Source organism: Protopterus annectens, chromosome 1.part2 (assembly GCF_019279795.1).
Source record: "Protopterus annectens isolate FY-2018-M chromosome 1.part2, PAN1.0, whole genome shotgun sequence".
NCBI lineage: Eukaryota > Metazoa > Chordata > Ceratodontiformes > Protopteridae > Protopterus > Protopterus annectens.
This window is the reverse complement of record NC_056727.1, coordinates 415,206,829-415,221,831: the sequence shown is the minus strand read 5'-3', so window position 1 is coordinate 415,221,831 and position 15,003 is coordinate 415,206,829.

Below are 15,003 nucleotides of genomic sequence, written 5' to 3'. Positions count from 1 at the left end.
CCTTGTCCTATCCGTACTACTAGCAGTGTCTCCTTGTTTAAAACCTCACTGCACTCACACCTTACTTCACAATGGAAATGCTCATGCTCCCATCCTACCTAATTCTAACTACACTTTCTTGTCAGATTTTCTTACCCACATACTTACCATTGCCTCCTATAGTTCTCCATCACTAGTGATGTATATGGCCAATGACTAAATGTACCTGATGTAATTCAGGAAAAAAAAAACTTTTCTTTTCTTTTTTTACTTACTTAATCTATGCAATTTTTGTAATTCAATATTTCTTTGATTTGTTCTTTACTTACACTGCAATGTTTAACTGAAATGTATACCACAGATTTGTAGTTTCTGTATTGTATTTGTATTTGTATTTTTCTTGAGCTTTTCTCCCCAGGACTCCATTAAAAACGGGCTCTTGTGGCCCAGTGGACTATCCTGGAAAACAAACGTCAAATAAATAAATAAAATAATAAATAATGCAAATGTACACACTCACACATAAGGCCAATTTAGAGTGTCCAATCCAGCTACTACATGCCTTTGAAATGTGGGAAGAAAGAGAAGCACCTGGGGAAACCTACTTGAGCAAAGGGAGGACATGGAAGCTCCACACTGAAGACACCCCAGCAATAAACTGAATGGGAGAACCTCATGCTGTCAGGCAACAATGCTACCCACTGTGCCACTTAACCTGAAAAGGTGGATGGGTACATGGATTTATTTGTACATCTATTGGCATTTTAGTTTGGTATTTTGGTTTCTATGACTAGTGCACTGGTGATTTATGGTCACTAGACTGGACACAGTGTAACATGTAATTTCACTATATGTCCATCCTAGTCCTGCTTTGATTGTCTGAAATCAAGGATTGCTCTGACGTAATGTATGAAGCCTGTGTTATTATCCTCCAGGCTATCACAGCAAGTCTAAAAAGAGGGTATGGTCTGGTACATCCCTGTTTGTTTATGTATCATTGTGGTGTTGTCTGAGTAAACTTGCAGAGGTCCTGGGGACTTGAGATGATTTAATGCTTTTCAAAGCACTGATAACTGCCAACATCTCTCTGACATTTATGTCCTTATATCTGCCATGTGGGTTCCACAGATTTTACACCTCCTCCCCCTTTGAAAACAGGTCCTCATGCTAGGTCTGATGGATCTGTAGTGACATAATGGAGAGGGGTCAGAAGGATGAATGGAAGACCTGGATTGCAAAAGATCTGTTCTACCCACAAGAGAATCTCTTTTCTTACAAATTCCAAAATGGATCTGAAAAGAAAATGGCTGTAGATACTGAGTGCAGACTGACCTGCAGTACCATTGCATTTTTCTCATGCGTAGCCTGGCACAGGAAGCACGATAAACATTGATGCCATTTATCCCAAATTCCTTAGAAATTCCCGTATATACTTGGTTTTGAAGGGAGAAACTCCTGAAGAGCTGTTGCTATACCTCTACTTTGTCTGAGTAAGAAACCTTCTTCCCAGAGAAGAATATAACTGACATCTCAGGAATGCAATTCTGTAAGATGGGATGGGAGAAGACTTTTGTAAGTTGATTTGAAAACTCAGACTGAGTAAAAAATTCTGAATAGTCACTAAATACTTGCCAGGTGAAAAAAAACAGTCTATATGAATAAGATAATTGTGCAAATATGGAAAGATGTCTATGCCTGGAAGTTTGTAATAAGCAATTATTGGAGCCAGCCACTTTGTGACTAGCCTTGTTTCAGTGGAAAGTCCAAAGGGTAACAGACACCTGATAATGTAAGTCAGACAGAGAAAATCCTAAAATTATCAGAACAACTTGGCAAATAGAATTTAATGATAAGCATCATTTAAATCTAGCTTCACCATAAAAAATAGAGAAGGGAGCAGATGTTAAAGAGAATGAAGAGAAAGCATTTTGAAATTTGCAATCTTGTCAAAAAGATTTAGAAAAGAAAGGACCAGCCCAGGATGCAGAATCCTTCTTTTTGGTAGCAGAAATCCTTGACTAAAAGCCTTTGCTCATCTGTCAGACGGCATTGGTTCTAATACTCCCTGTGCTTTAGATGCAAAATGAAAGGAAATAAGGAGATCTGGTTCACAGGTCAAAGAGGAATCCCACTGGATGAAGGCAGGGATTCCCATTGACAAGTGTACCCCTACGTTTGAAACTCATTTGTCTAACACAGTCTGATAGGACAAGGGGAGATAAAGTGTCAGACAGATGGAAAGGTCGCCGTGGTGGAAGGAGGGCCTAAACAGGCAAATAGGCATGCTTACTGGGAGGACTGTCTCTTATTTGAGAAGTTTTTCCTATATTTTTGGAGCCTCTTTACCATTGCTTTTTAAATTTCTGTTTGACAGCTCCTGCTGCTTAAATTGCTTCTTAAAAAGACAGCTGAGGCGAAGGAAGGGAAATTCTTATAGGCTCAGAGGTAAATATTAAGCTAGCTGCCCTTGCAGGCCATATTAAGCCTATTCAATTTATATTTTTGTACTCAAAAAATTTATTTGGTTTAAAGAAGGAGGGTTAAAAAATCTGAGTCACTCCTTCAATCAACTTACCCTTTCATTACATTTCCTGAGTATCTCAGCTGCAATAGAGCCAAACAAAAGGTTTTTGTCTAAGGCTGAATTTAAAATTTTAGTTTTAACATCTTCAGGGTGATTTTGAGAATGAAGCCAAGCTAATCTTTACATCGTTCACCCAGAAGCAGCAACAATGGGGAAAAATGAGCGGCAAAAGAATATACAGCTTCTCCGTCCTTGTCAGAAGGTATGGGGTTAGCAGCAGGAATCTGTTTAGCAGTTTTACTTAATTAATTACTGCTAGATCTGCGTTAGGATTGGAAAATAAATATGTATGAGTATGAGGTACCCTGCATAACCTGCAAGATATTGAGGGGGTTGGAGGTTGTCTGTCAGGCAAACTAGAAGCAGTTAAAAAATATTCTCTAAAGCAGGCAAACAGGAGAAACTGTGGATTTTTGCATATCCAGCTATAACAAGTCATTTTCTGTGCAATAGGAATTTCATTCTGCTCCCACTGATAACCTTTTTTTTATTTCAGACAAGGTTTCAAAACTTTCTTCAAGAAAGGAATCTGAAGGCATACTTTCATCAGATTAAGAAGAAATTCCTGAAATACAACCATTCCTCTGCAAAAGTCTACTCTTTTTACTGGAAATCAAAGTCAGAAAGAGAGGGACTCTTTTCCTCTTTTCTTTTCTTGCCTTAAGTAGTAGAAAAAAAGCAGTAATAAGCCCCTTAGCAAATCCCTGCAAGTTTTCCTGTCCATAGAAATAAAAGCAGGAGTCGACATTTTCTCATGTTCACTTTTCCTGGGAAAGTCCTTGGAAAATGATCAATTGTTAGAAGGCATATTCATCCCAAATTCAAGTTCTCTCTCTCTTGGCTGAGTGATGAACTTTCACCTGTTGCGTTCTCTGAAACTAACAAGATTTGTCCTTCTTTGCTCATAGGTTCATAGGAGATTACTAGGCTAGTGATTAAAGAGCCTTCAGAAGCCAAGTATTTTATCGTTTTTACCCACTTTTTAAGCCATAAGGGCTAGAGAATGGTTTATGTTTATGCCTATGCCTTTGAGTATTTTACAGACTGCCTCTGTCCATAAGAGATGTGGGTGCCAACCCAAGAGTGAATTTATGATTTCCTATCTATTGAACCAAACTATGTTTGAAGAGAGCCAGGGAAGGGCTCTGCTTTACGTGAAAAGGAAGCCTGTTGCAGCGAAGGAGTCATCTATGAGATTCATACCTGTCTCTTCAGCAGGTTATATGTAACAACACAGGTATAGATGCATAGATTGGGTGTTCCTCATGCAGTTTATTTTGTGAATGTGTAACAATAACATCAGGACTGGATTTGAGAGTGTCTTATAGGCTAGGCATAGATCACCAATTAATAGCCAGTAGGACACAGAGTAACAGGAGAGGGCTTTTAGTTGATCCACATAGCACATGTTGCATTTTTTTGTAAGAAACGCCTTTAACCACTCCAGCTTTTGCAAAGGCATGGTCAAGCACATGGCCTAGTACAGTGGGACTATAACTTCCTTGGGTCTGGATGCCATGTCTTTACTTACAAGCTGTGCAACACAGAAGGACTTCCTCACCACTGTGGACAAATGGTGGCCAAAGTTTAAGCTGCTATCTGTCTGTGTTCCTAGATCTCTCTCACCTCTAAGTCCACTCTTAGGGGTGTGCTATTAATGTTGTAATTTGCAGGGATATTTTACTTCACAAAGGGCATGATTATGCATTTTTTTGCATTTTGTTTTAGGTCATGACTCTGGCACCAATCATTGGATTCATTGATTAGCCTCAACTTGCAGTCATCAGCAAACATGGCCAGCCAAAGGCCTTCTGCATTAGTTTTGACTTCATGTAAGTACAGTATATTCTGAACAGGTGAGGTCCCAGCACTGAGCCCTGTGGTATACCACTAGTAACTGGCCTCTTGCTGGATGTGGATTCTCCCACTTTAACAACGTGTCCTGTCAATAAGCAATTTGGTTCTACATCTGGTGACGTATGGATTTATGCCCGGTTTTTGAGTTTATCTGTCAAATGCCTTAGCTAGGTCAAGGTTGGCAGTATGCACTGTCTTCCCGTCATCCATGGCCCTAATGACTTTTTCAAAGAAGTCCACCAAACTGACAGGCATGACCTGCCCTTGACAAAGTCAAACTGGGTTGGCCCCAGTATTTGGAGGTTTTCTATGTCATTATTTTTCAGGTCTATGATTAGTCTTACTATTGCCTTGCGTATAAGACTAGCCTGACTTATGGATCTGTAATTCATGGGTTTTTTGATAATCCCCCTTTATGCAGATGGATGACTGTTACTGTCCTCCACTCCACAGAGACAAAGCCAGTCTGGAGGCTGTGGTAAAATGGAGAGCCTACTGGGCCCAATAGATCCTGTTACAAGCAATTTAACAGGAATCCTGGGATATTATCAGGACCCATCAAAGATGTTTTTTTTTTTAACTTTAGAGAGTGCAGTGGCGACCTGTTCTCTGGTAATAACTGGTAGCGGAATGATGGAGGGTATTTCTTAGGGGGGTAACTGGAGGTGATGACAAGGTTAAATTTGAGCTGAATATATCAGCCAGCAGATTGTTGTATCTTCCAACTGGGTATAGGTGATACCATCTACAACTAATTCAGCACATTGTTGGCTGTTTCCCTTAAGCTTGTGATCATAACTGAAAAATACATTATGGTCCTTAGCTTTGGGGGTTATTTTTGCCTCAAAATTTGCTCTTGAAGACTTGTGTAGTCCCCTGATTTGTTTGTTTAGACTAATGAGGGAGTTTTTGCTCTGTTGTACACATTCTTCTAACTTCTAGACAGGATTTCCTTTCTTTTGAGGAACAACCTATTTATACCGGGGGTCCACCTTGAGACCAGAGAGAAATTTTGAATTGGATTTATTGGCTAGGCTCAAATTGGTCTGCAGACTGATTGCCTAGCACTTACCTATGAACCTATGAAACTAGGTAAGGGACTGGAAGGTTTGGAGCCGAAGATGGAAAAAAGTTTGAAATAAAATAAAGAGAAAAAGAGGTGGTATCCCAGATTAAAGATATGAAATAATCTGAAATGATGGAAGTAAGGATAGAAGGAATTAGTTATAAAAATAATAACAGGGGAAACTGCTTATTATATGCTTCATGGGATAAAAGAAGAAGTTGAATTACATTTTAGAAATATAAAGGAAGGAAACAGGCAGTTATTTGCAAAGATAAAGAATGATGGACAGTAACGCTCATAATGCAAAGAGACAAAATACTGTATTACAAAGAAGAGTATGGGGAGCTGAAAGTAAATATATGATGTTTATTATTCTTTCAAAATGGATTTTAGGTAAAAATAAATGTAAAGTGGGAGAATTAATTGATCAAACAGCAGAAATATGAACGTGTTCTTGGAGGTATGGAAAAGAAGTAGACAATCAAAAAGAAAAAACTGACTTTTAGGATATAAAAAGGAAATAGGACTTGAGTTTCAAGGATAATAAATGTAATACAGAAAAAAACTGCTTTTCTCAAAAAATATTATTCAAAAGAGTGATTTGATAAAGAGGAAGATAAAGAAAAAAAGACCATATATATCGTTTCCTCTCTGCTTTCACTGGCTTGTTTGAGTAATCACAAAATTATCATTTTTGAAATCACTCCCCTTCAACTATTTACATTTATTGGCCATCCTACTGTATTCCATAGTACCAGAATACAAAAGTGACCACCCCTTTCAATCCATCTTGCTGTTTTAAAAATAGTAACTCTCCACTAAACCTTAACTTTTTAAACAGGTAAAACTTAAGTTACCTACTTTCACATCTAACTTCTCTAGTGCACACTGCAGTGTGCATTTTTTTCATCTTACCATTAAGCATCCCTGTGACTAGCACTTGCTCTAATACCTGCTGGAAAGCACTAGGAAGCCTTAAACTGATACAAGCACTCAACTCTCCTTGTTAATAAGGAGAAATTAATCGTAGGCACTAAACAGCCTATAATTGCAAAATACCTTGCTAAGGTAAGGGAAAACAGCTCCTGTACTTTACAAAAAAAAAAAAAAAAAAAAGCACCAAACCAGGCATGTCCAAGGGTCAGCTTCCGGTGATTTCTCCTGTCCACCTAGTCAATCTGGGCATACTGAGGCAATGCAGCAGACAACCCTCTCCTCTTACCACCCAACACTACAACCTGTGAGAGATGCACTTACATAGCAAACTGGAAGCAAAACTCTCTCCACCCAAGATTGTGCTAGACAGTCAAGAGGAGAAGGTTAACACCCACACTACACCTCAAGCAACACATAGCCCTTCTAAACCCACACCACCAACACCCACATATAGCAACACTAAATCCACATATGTGGTGGCCCTTAACAGTAACCTGTCCAAGCAACAAGGACCTCCGAAGCTGAAACGCAAACAAACACCAATCACAACCAAAGTGTCACATAGCTCACAACACCAGTGTGCCACCTAGTAACAGCCCCTAAGGCAAGACAGCGTACCTAACACTTTAGTCATAGGTGACTCTATAGTCCAGCACACTGATGTTCTACTCACCAGGTTGAACAAGAAGAAAACTACAGTCAGCTGCCTGTCAGGTGCCAGGATCCGCCACATAACGCATGCACTCAAGTCACTCCACAACAAGTACAAATATGACTCTGTCATTGTCCATGTTGGAGTGAATGACTTGAGACGTACCTCCCTGGACTACATGAAAAGAGACATGGAAGAGCTCTCGGATCATGTGGCCCAAGCAGGTATGACCCTAGCCCTGAGTAGCATCCTGCCTTCGCCCAGAATGATACCACAATATAAGGGCAAAATGATTGACTTCAACAATTGGCTAAGCTTCTGGTGTCATTCAAAGGGGATCCAGTATCTGTCTGCCTGAGATGACATGATCGACAGACCATGATGCTTTGCCAGAGATGGTCTGCACCTGTCGCCCCTGGGATTCAGGTTACTGGCTAAGGCTCTTGCCACCCCTATAGTGCCTTTTTTAAACAAAGTTAAAATGACAAAACCACCACCGTAACAGGTACAAGCATGCAAAATCTGAAGATAATGCTACTCAATGCTAGAAGTCTACACCTCAAAATGCACTCTCTCAAGGCACTCTTAAAAATGGAAAACATCGATATCTGTGCAGTAACTGAGACCTGGTTCAAGGCTCCAGAGAGCACCCCTGCAATAAAAGGCTACAACTCTTACCACACTTTTCAGCCACCAGGACCGAAACACTAAAGGTGGAGGAGTGTCCATATTCACCAAGGATATTCACACCACCAGGCTAGTTGCCCAACACAATGCGTCTGAAATTCTCCAGGTGCAACTAACACTAGGTAAGACTGCAATCCAAATGGTAGCTTGTTACAGATCCCCCACCATGCCCCAAAATTCTCACTACACCCTTCTAAACATACTGGAAAATATTAAGATAGAACCAAACACCCTAATACTAGGTGATTTTAACTACCCTGCCATTAACTGGGAAAACTACTAGTGTACCAACACCTTTGCCCAACGGTTCTTGGAATTCATAAATTCCAACGCTCTGGATCAATTAATCCATATTCCCACCAGGGGCTCCAATATCCTAGACCTGGTCATTACCAACATAGGAAATCGATGCTCCACACCTATGGTCACCCCCTCATTAGTCAGGTCTGACCATAAGCTAATCACCCTTAACATCCACATCCCAACCCCCCCCCCCAGTAAGGAAACCTCCATTGAAAACTTCTCCAAAGCCAACTTCATGCTACTCAAGTCAGAAGTGACAAACTTCATGACACCCATGCAGACGGGAACTGAAAGTTTGACTGCTGCATCCTACACTAAGGCACTGTATGAGCACATCCACTCATGCATGAATTGTGCCATCCCAAATAGAACCAAGATGCTCTCCTCCAAAAAAAAGGAAGCCAATCTGGTGGTCCCCTGCCATAAACATACTTTACAACAAAAGGAAGAAACTGTTGCAGAAAAGAGGAAAATCCCAGGATGCAAAAAACTCCCTTACCAGCCTCAGTAAGAAACTGAGATCCCTCATAAAATCCTCCAAAGCTAGTTACAAAAATAAAATTGCCAAAGATTCCAAAGACAACCACAAGGCATTCTATAACTATGTCAATAATCTAAATGGCAATGCTCAGATCTTCTCTGAGCTAAAACAGAATGGCATTAAATATACTGATCCCAAGGATATTGCCACTATCCTGGCAGATCGATTCAGTGCCAACTTCACCCCCCTCTCACCCCCTAAACTGCCCATCTTAATACCAGAAGATTGCCAAATTCCGGTAATAATGGCCACACAGGTAAAAAATGCACTCTCCAAAGCTAAAAATACAGCATCCATGGGACCAGATGACATCCCGGGCTGTGTACTACATGAACAATATGAACTGGCACCTCACCTAAGTGTCATGTTTAATCATAGCCTCACCTCAGGTTTTGTGCCCACTGAGTGGCGCAGAGCTGCAGTTATCCCACTCCACAAGGGGGGATCCACCTTGGATCCTGGAAACTACCGTACCATCAGTCTGACGAGCCTTATCTGCAAGGTCATGGAGCGTATTATCATGGAACTTATAAACAAAGACATTGGCAACCTTCAAACACTGGACCCCACCCAGTTTGGGTTCGGGAAGGGCCGATCTTGTCTCCTTAACCTGATTAACTTCTTTGAATCAGTCTCCAGAGCCATGGACAAGGGTAAGGTGGTCCACACAGCCTATCTAGACCTCAACAAGGCCTTTGACACCATCCCCCACTCTGGAATCATAGATAAACTTACTAAGCTGGGCATTAATCCCTACGTCACCCAATGGGTTGCCAACTGGCTTACTGACAGAACCCACACTGTAAAAGTAGCTGACTCCAAATCCAGCTCCAGACAAGTGACAAGTGGACTACCTCAGGGTTCAGTCCTGGGACCACTCTTGTTTGGCATCTGCTTCTCTGAAGTACAGGCCAACACTAAGGGACTCTGGCTAACAAAGTTCGCAGATGACTGCCAACTGGGAGCCATTATTGAATCCCCAAATGATGTGGATACTCTAAAAAAGGGCCTTACAGAAACAGATGCTTGGTGCCAGAGCCATGGGCTCAAGCTCAATGCCAAAAAATGTATAGTTATCCCCTTTAGGAAAAAACATGTACCCATGAATTACCACATAGGTGGCAGTACACTAAACACCGAAAGTGTGATAAGAGACTTAGGGACACAGGTGGACAGTGGTCTCACCTTCGATAACCACATTGCCACAACAGTCAGGAAATCCTTCTATGTGGCACACCTCATCACTAAGGGCTTTTCATCCAGAAAAAAGGAGGTCATTGTCCCACTGTACTCATCCCTCATTAGACCCATTATAGAATACAATGCCCCATTTGGTATGTACCTCTCAAGACATCTGCAACAACTGGAAAGGCCCCAGAAATACCTCACTAAAAGATTCACAGGCCTAAAGCAGATGCCCTACGCTGACCGCCTTAAAAAACTCCATCTATACTCTGTCACATATCATCTACTCAGAGGCGATCTCTGCTTAACATACAAGGCCATGTCAAACACAGAGCTGTTGGACATGCTACACTTAAAGAAATCCCAATCCCTCAGAGCCACACGCTCCAGGGATATAAACCTTGTCATCACAATAAACAAAACATGCTGGAGGGATAGGTTCCTGACCCAGAGACTCCCCAGACTCTGGAACAGACTGCCCATACATGTCAAGCAGAGTGCCTCTTTGGCCCTCCTCAAAAGGAACCTTCACAATTGGATGGGAGAAAGGAAATTCACCCTGGGGATCATGTCAGTCGCCCTGCTAGACAGGGGTCCAGGGAAGTAAATAGTGTGGGAAGAAATAGCCAGGAATTGTTATGGCTAGGCTTGTATATGATAGCCTAGTACCAACCTATGAACCTATGAACCTATGAAAGTTGTGTGATGAAAAAGAAAGGTGTAAGTGAATAAATGATGAGCAAACTATTAACTATTATTGGTTTGATTTATGATATATTACATTATTTTCCTTTTTATAAATGAGATTGTTTTAGTGAGTGTTTTAACTTTTTATAATTTGTAAAATCAGTCTTTCTCTCTCAATAATAAACATGGTTTACTAGGGAAGTACTGTTTGATGCAATTTCTTTTGGTGTGCAAGTGTGACTGCTTCTGCTGAAGAGGATGCAGGGGCAACACAGAAATTGATTATTTAGTTGGTAGAACCATAAAATTCAGAAGCACATATTTTAGATTCATGGAAGTTTGTGATTCTGGAGAGGGGAGGTGATAGATGTCTAGATTGCTGTAGGTAGTGATAACATCAGAAATGTTGAGGTTACCAGTTGTTGTTGTGTCTTTCGGCTTTCCCTGGTTAGGGGTCGCCACAGCGGAACTCCGGTCTGCTAATGATTGGCAGATAGATTTTTACGTGCCGAGTTGCCAGCCCTGACGCACAACCTTCAACAAAGGTACGCCCATTTACGCATGTCTCCATGCAGAAGACACTTTAGCTGAGAATCGAACTGGACAGCGTCTTACTGTGAGGCAACAATGCTACCACAGAGGTTACCAGTAATATGGCATTCACTGTATCAGTCTTTTACATTGTAACTTGCACTATCTTGTTCTTTTCTGTCTTGTGTTTATCTGTATGGAGCTTTTCTCCCCGAGCTTCCGCTGAAAATGGACATATATCCAGTCAGACTATCCCAGTCAACAAATGTAAAATAAAATAAATAAAAATAAAAATAAATAATTACATTTATTATTTGGAACTACAAGTATGGTAGCCTAATGTAAGACAAAAAGAAGTGTGTCTTTGCAGAAGCAGCAGTGTTAAAAGTAATGAAGAGATTGTTCCAAAGATTAATGTAAGGATTCCTTATTTGGAATAACTTGGGACAGGCCTGGGCAAATCTTTCATTTGGAATATCTGTCTAGGGAAAAAATAGGTCTCTTTGACTGTGGCATTAGGGAATGTGTTACCTTTTCCAAAGTATAACTGGTTAAATCATTGAAGTTTGAGCTTCACTTCTCCATTCTGAAGTAGCCAGGAACTGAAAACAATAAAGTGTTTACTGAAGGAAAATAATAGTGTTTACCTTTTCTCGGAGTAACAGAAACCTCAACTTTTAATATAAGAAATAACAAGAAGTATGAGTCATACAGTGCTTATACTGCGGGTCCAGGGGCCTGCCACCTGCATATAACATAAAAACATTTCAAATAAAAATGATTTCGCAATCTTTTCATCAGTTATTTAAAGTTGCAGTGAGTTTTTTTCTGTGTTTTTACACAAATTATGACCTACGTTTTCAGCTGTAGAGGGCCTTGTGACTGTTTCAGGCACATTTAAAGATAAAAAATATCCTGGGGCATGAAAAATCTTTACCGTTTACAGCTCAATTAGGGAAGAAAATTAAAGGTTTGCTCCCAACACTGATGGCATGAGTGAATAGGTGCTGTAAGTAGGATGTATCTAAATATGAACTGCTGGAGAATTTTAAGAAAATGAGAGATTGTTGGAATATATACTGGGAGTTTGAAGAGGAAGCTTTTGTTGAAATGCACCAAAAGAACTATTGTCCATCTACTGTGCTCAAGAGCATGTGTTTGTGTGTGTGTGTGTATGTGTGTGTGTGTGTGTGTGTGTGTGTGTGTGTGTGTGTGTGTGTGTGTGTGTACGCCTGTATGTCTGTTTGTGCATTTGTGTGTGTGTGTGTGTGTGTGTGTGTGTGTGTGTGTGTGTGTGTGTGTGTGTGTGTGTGTGTGTGTGTGTGTGTGTGTGTGTGTGTCTGTGTGTGCATGTTTGTCTGTGCTGGAATGTTTATCTGTATGTGTTTCTGTGTGTGTGTGTGTGTGTGTGTGTGTGTGTGTGTGTGTGTGTGTGTGTGTGTGTGTGTGTGTGTGTGTGTGTGTGTCTGTATGTCTGTGTGTGTGTGCGTGTGTGTGTCTGTATGTGTGTGTGCGTGTGTCTGTGTCTGTATGCGTGTGTGTGTGCGTGTGTGTGTCTGTATGTGTGTGTGTGTGTGTGTGTGTGTGTGTGTGTGTGTGTGTGTGTGTGTGTGTGTGTGTGTGTGTGTGTATGTGGCTTTATAACAGATTGGTTAATTACATGTAACAATCAAAAACACATTACAGTTAGAAACATTGGTGCTATATAAATACAATCTGTTTTGAAAAATACTGCCAAATGTGTGGGTGAAGTTCACAAGAAAAACAAGTGTTGTGTTAGGAAATGAGTATGATGTAGGAAAAGTATCATTTCTACATAGCCTTTAATATTGGAAGATAGTACAAAAACATAAATGGTATCAACAGGGGGCATAATATGGAGAGGACTAAGGAAACAGAAAAAAAGGAATCGAGAACAGATAAAAAATGCAACCAGAAATAAGTAGATAGAAAGGGCAAAAGTAAGAGATAGAATTTGAAATAAATGCAAGGTGCTTCAGCTGAAAGAGGAAAGGATTATTTGAAAAAGTGAAGAAAAGGGAGAAAATGATAAAGAGCAGAATCCACTGTAAGGACAGAGAATACAAAGGCAGTTTAAGGAACTGAGCTCAGTACAGTTACGAGTGATCACAAAATCTACATGAAGCTATATACAAACACTATGGTTATATTTAAAATGAACAGTTTTAATGAGGAATAAACAGCAGTAACAAAGTAGTTAAATACTTCTCTAATATGCACTCTTTGCAAGTAACTAGTTGTGGATTGGATAAAGAGAAAGACTTTTTTAGCGGCATGTGATAATAGGCAATAAAAGTGAAAATATGTGTAGGCAGTTTCCTTACTTAATGACAACTGCAAAGTGTTCAGTCATGCTTTCATATCACGTGGGATAGTTGGCTACATTTGTCTACAGTTGAGAGGGAAAACAATAATGATCTGCAAATCATATGCTCCAGTGATGCGAAAAGAAAGGGTTATACTCTTTGGAATACTAATGCCTTGAGAGGACTTCAGTTATAGGATTAGATAAAAAGGTTCTATTATAAATCATCTGTTCCCAGAAACCCACTGTCCAAAGTACCAAAAATAATGCCCAAAACACAGAAAGGTGAAAAATTTAACTGTAAGCACTTTTGCATGAGGCAGCCTCCCGCCCCCTCCTGATGAGTGGCACTACCCTATGCTGCTCACACTTGTATATAGCATCTCCAGGGTCATACCAACTCAAAGAAGGGAGGAATCTCCTACAACAAGTAAATCATTGCTGATATACACTTAGAAATCACACCAGTAATGGCTTCCTGTGGAAAACAGCAATCAACATTCCGGCTCTTGATCTTTTTTTCCTGCTGGAAAATGAAGCTTGAGGAATTTCCCCTCAACCACCCATAAGGAAGTCAGAGAGAGAAAAAAAGAGTGGAGAACCTTCCAGTGCTTAAAAGTTGGAAGTGTTGAGGTGGTGACAACATCAGAAAAGTTGAGGTTACAAATAGTATGGCAATTACTATTTAAACTATAAGTGCAGAGGCAAATGTAAAGCAAAAATAATGGCTCATTGATGAAGGGTTAAGAATATGTCAGCAGCTCTGGAATGACAAAAAAGGATTTTTTTATGAACCACAGGGGATATGGAGGAAAGTCTTTAAAGTAAAAAATAGGAAGATGTGAAGGTAAAGAAATAAGGTTTGTTTGTTTGTTTATTTGTTTGTTTGTTTGTTTAGAGCCACCCTCCATTATGGATGTTGGTACTAGACGAGTGTCAGTGTTTATGTGACACCCCAATCCCATGTGCAAAATATGGGAAAAGGGGGGTTTATGCATGGAAGGAAGGAAGGATGGATGGATATGCTTGATTATTTATTTACATTTGTTCTTTGGGGAAGAGCACTGATCCACCCATCCAATTTCAGACTCAGCACAGGTGTGAAGAAAAGAACACACCAGAACAAATAATAGCAAGCATGCATTACACACCATAGAGTTAGCAAAATGATACAAGAGAAAATTGTGAATTAAGGGGGGAAAAAGGAAAAAGATAATCCATAGGATGAGAATTTGTAGAGAAAATACATTGATTGAGTAATATAGGCAAATAGAAGATATGAAATATTTTTATTCACAGGTTTAATATTTGTGTAAGGCTATAGCATTAAGATAAGCTGAAGAAAGTGCAGAGTACCGACAGAATTTATTAACAGATAACATGAAAAGTTTTAAATTACATTTATCCCAAAAATATACTATTAAAGTCACAATGGAAGTCATGCACCCCTTCCTAGCAGACAGAAAAAAGAAAATAAACTTGTTTTTCTGGAAAATATAAACATTTTGCATTAAGTAGTAGAAGTTATGCAAACTGGAAAGAGTATATTAATAGTCAAAGAAAATTATGAGAGGATATTCCCTGTAAAAATCAAGAAAGAGAGAAGGGGCTGGCCATGTGACTACTAAAAGAGCTAAAGGGAGAACAGGAGAGTATGGAATAAAATTAT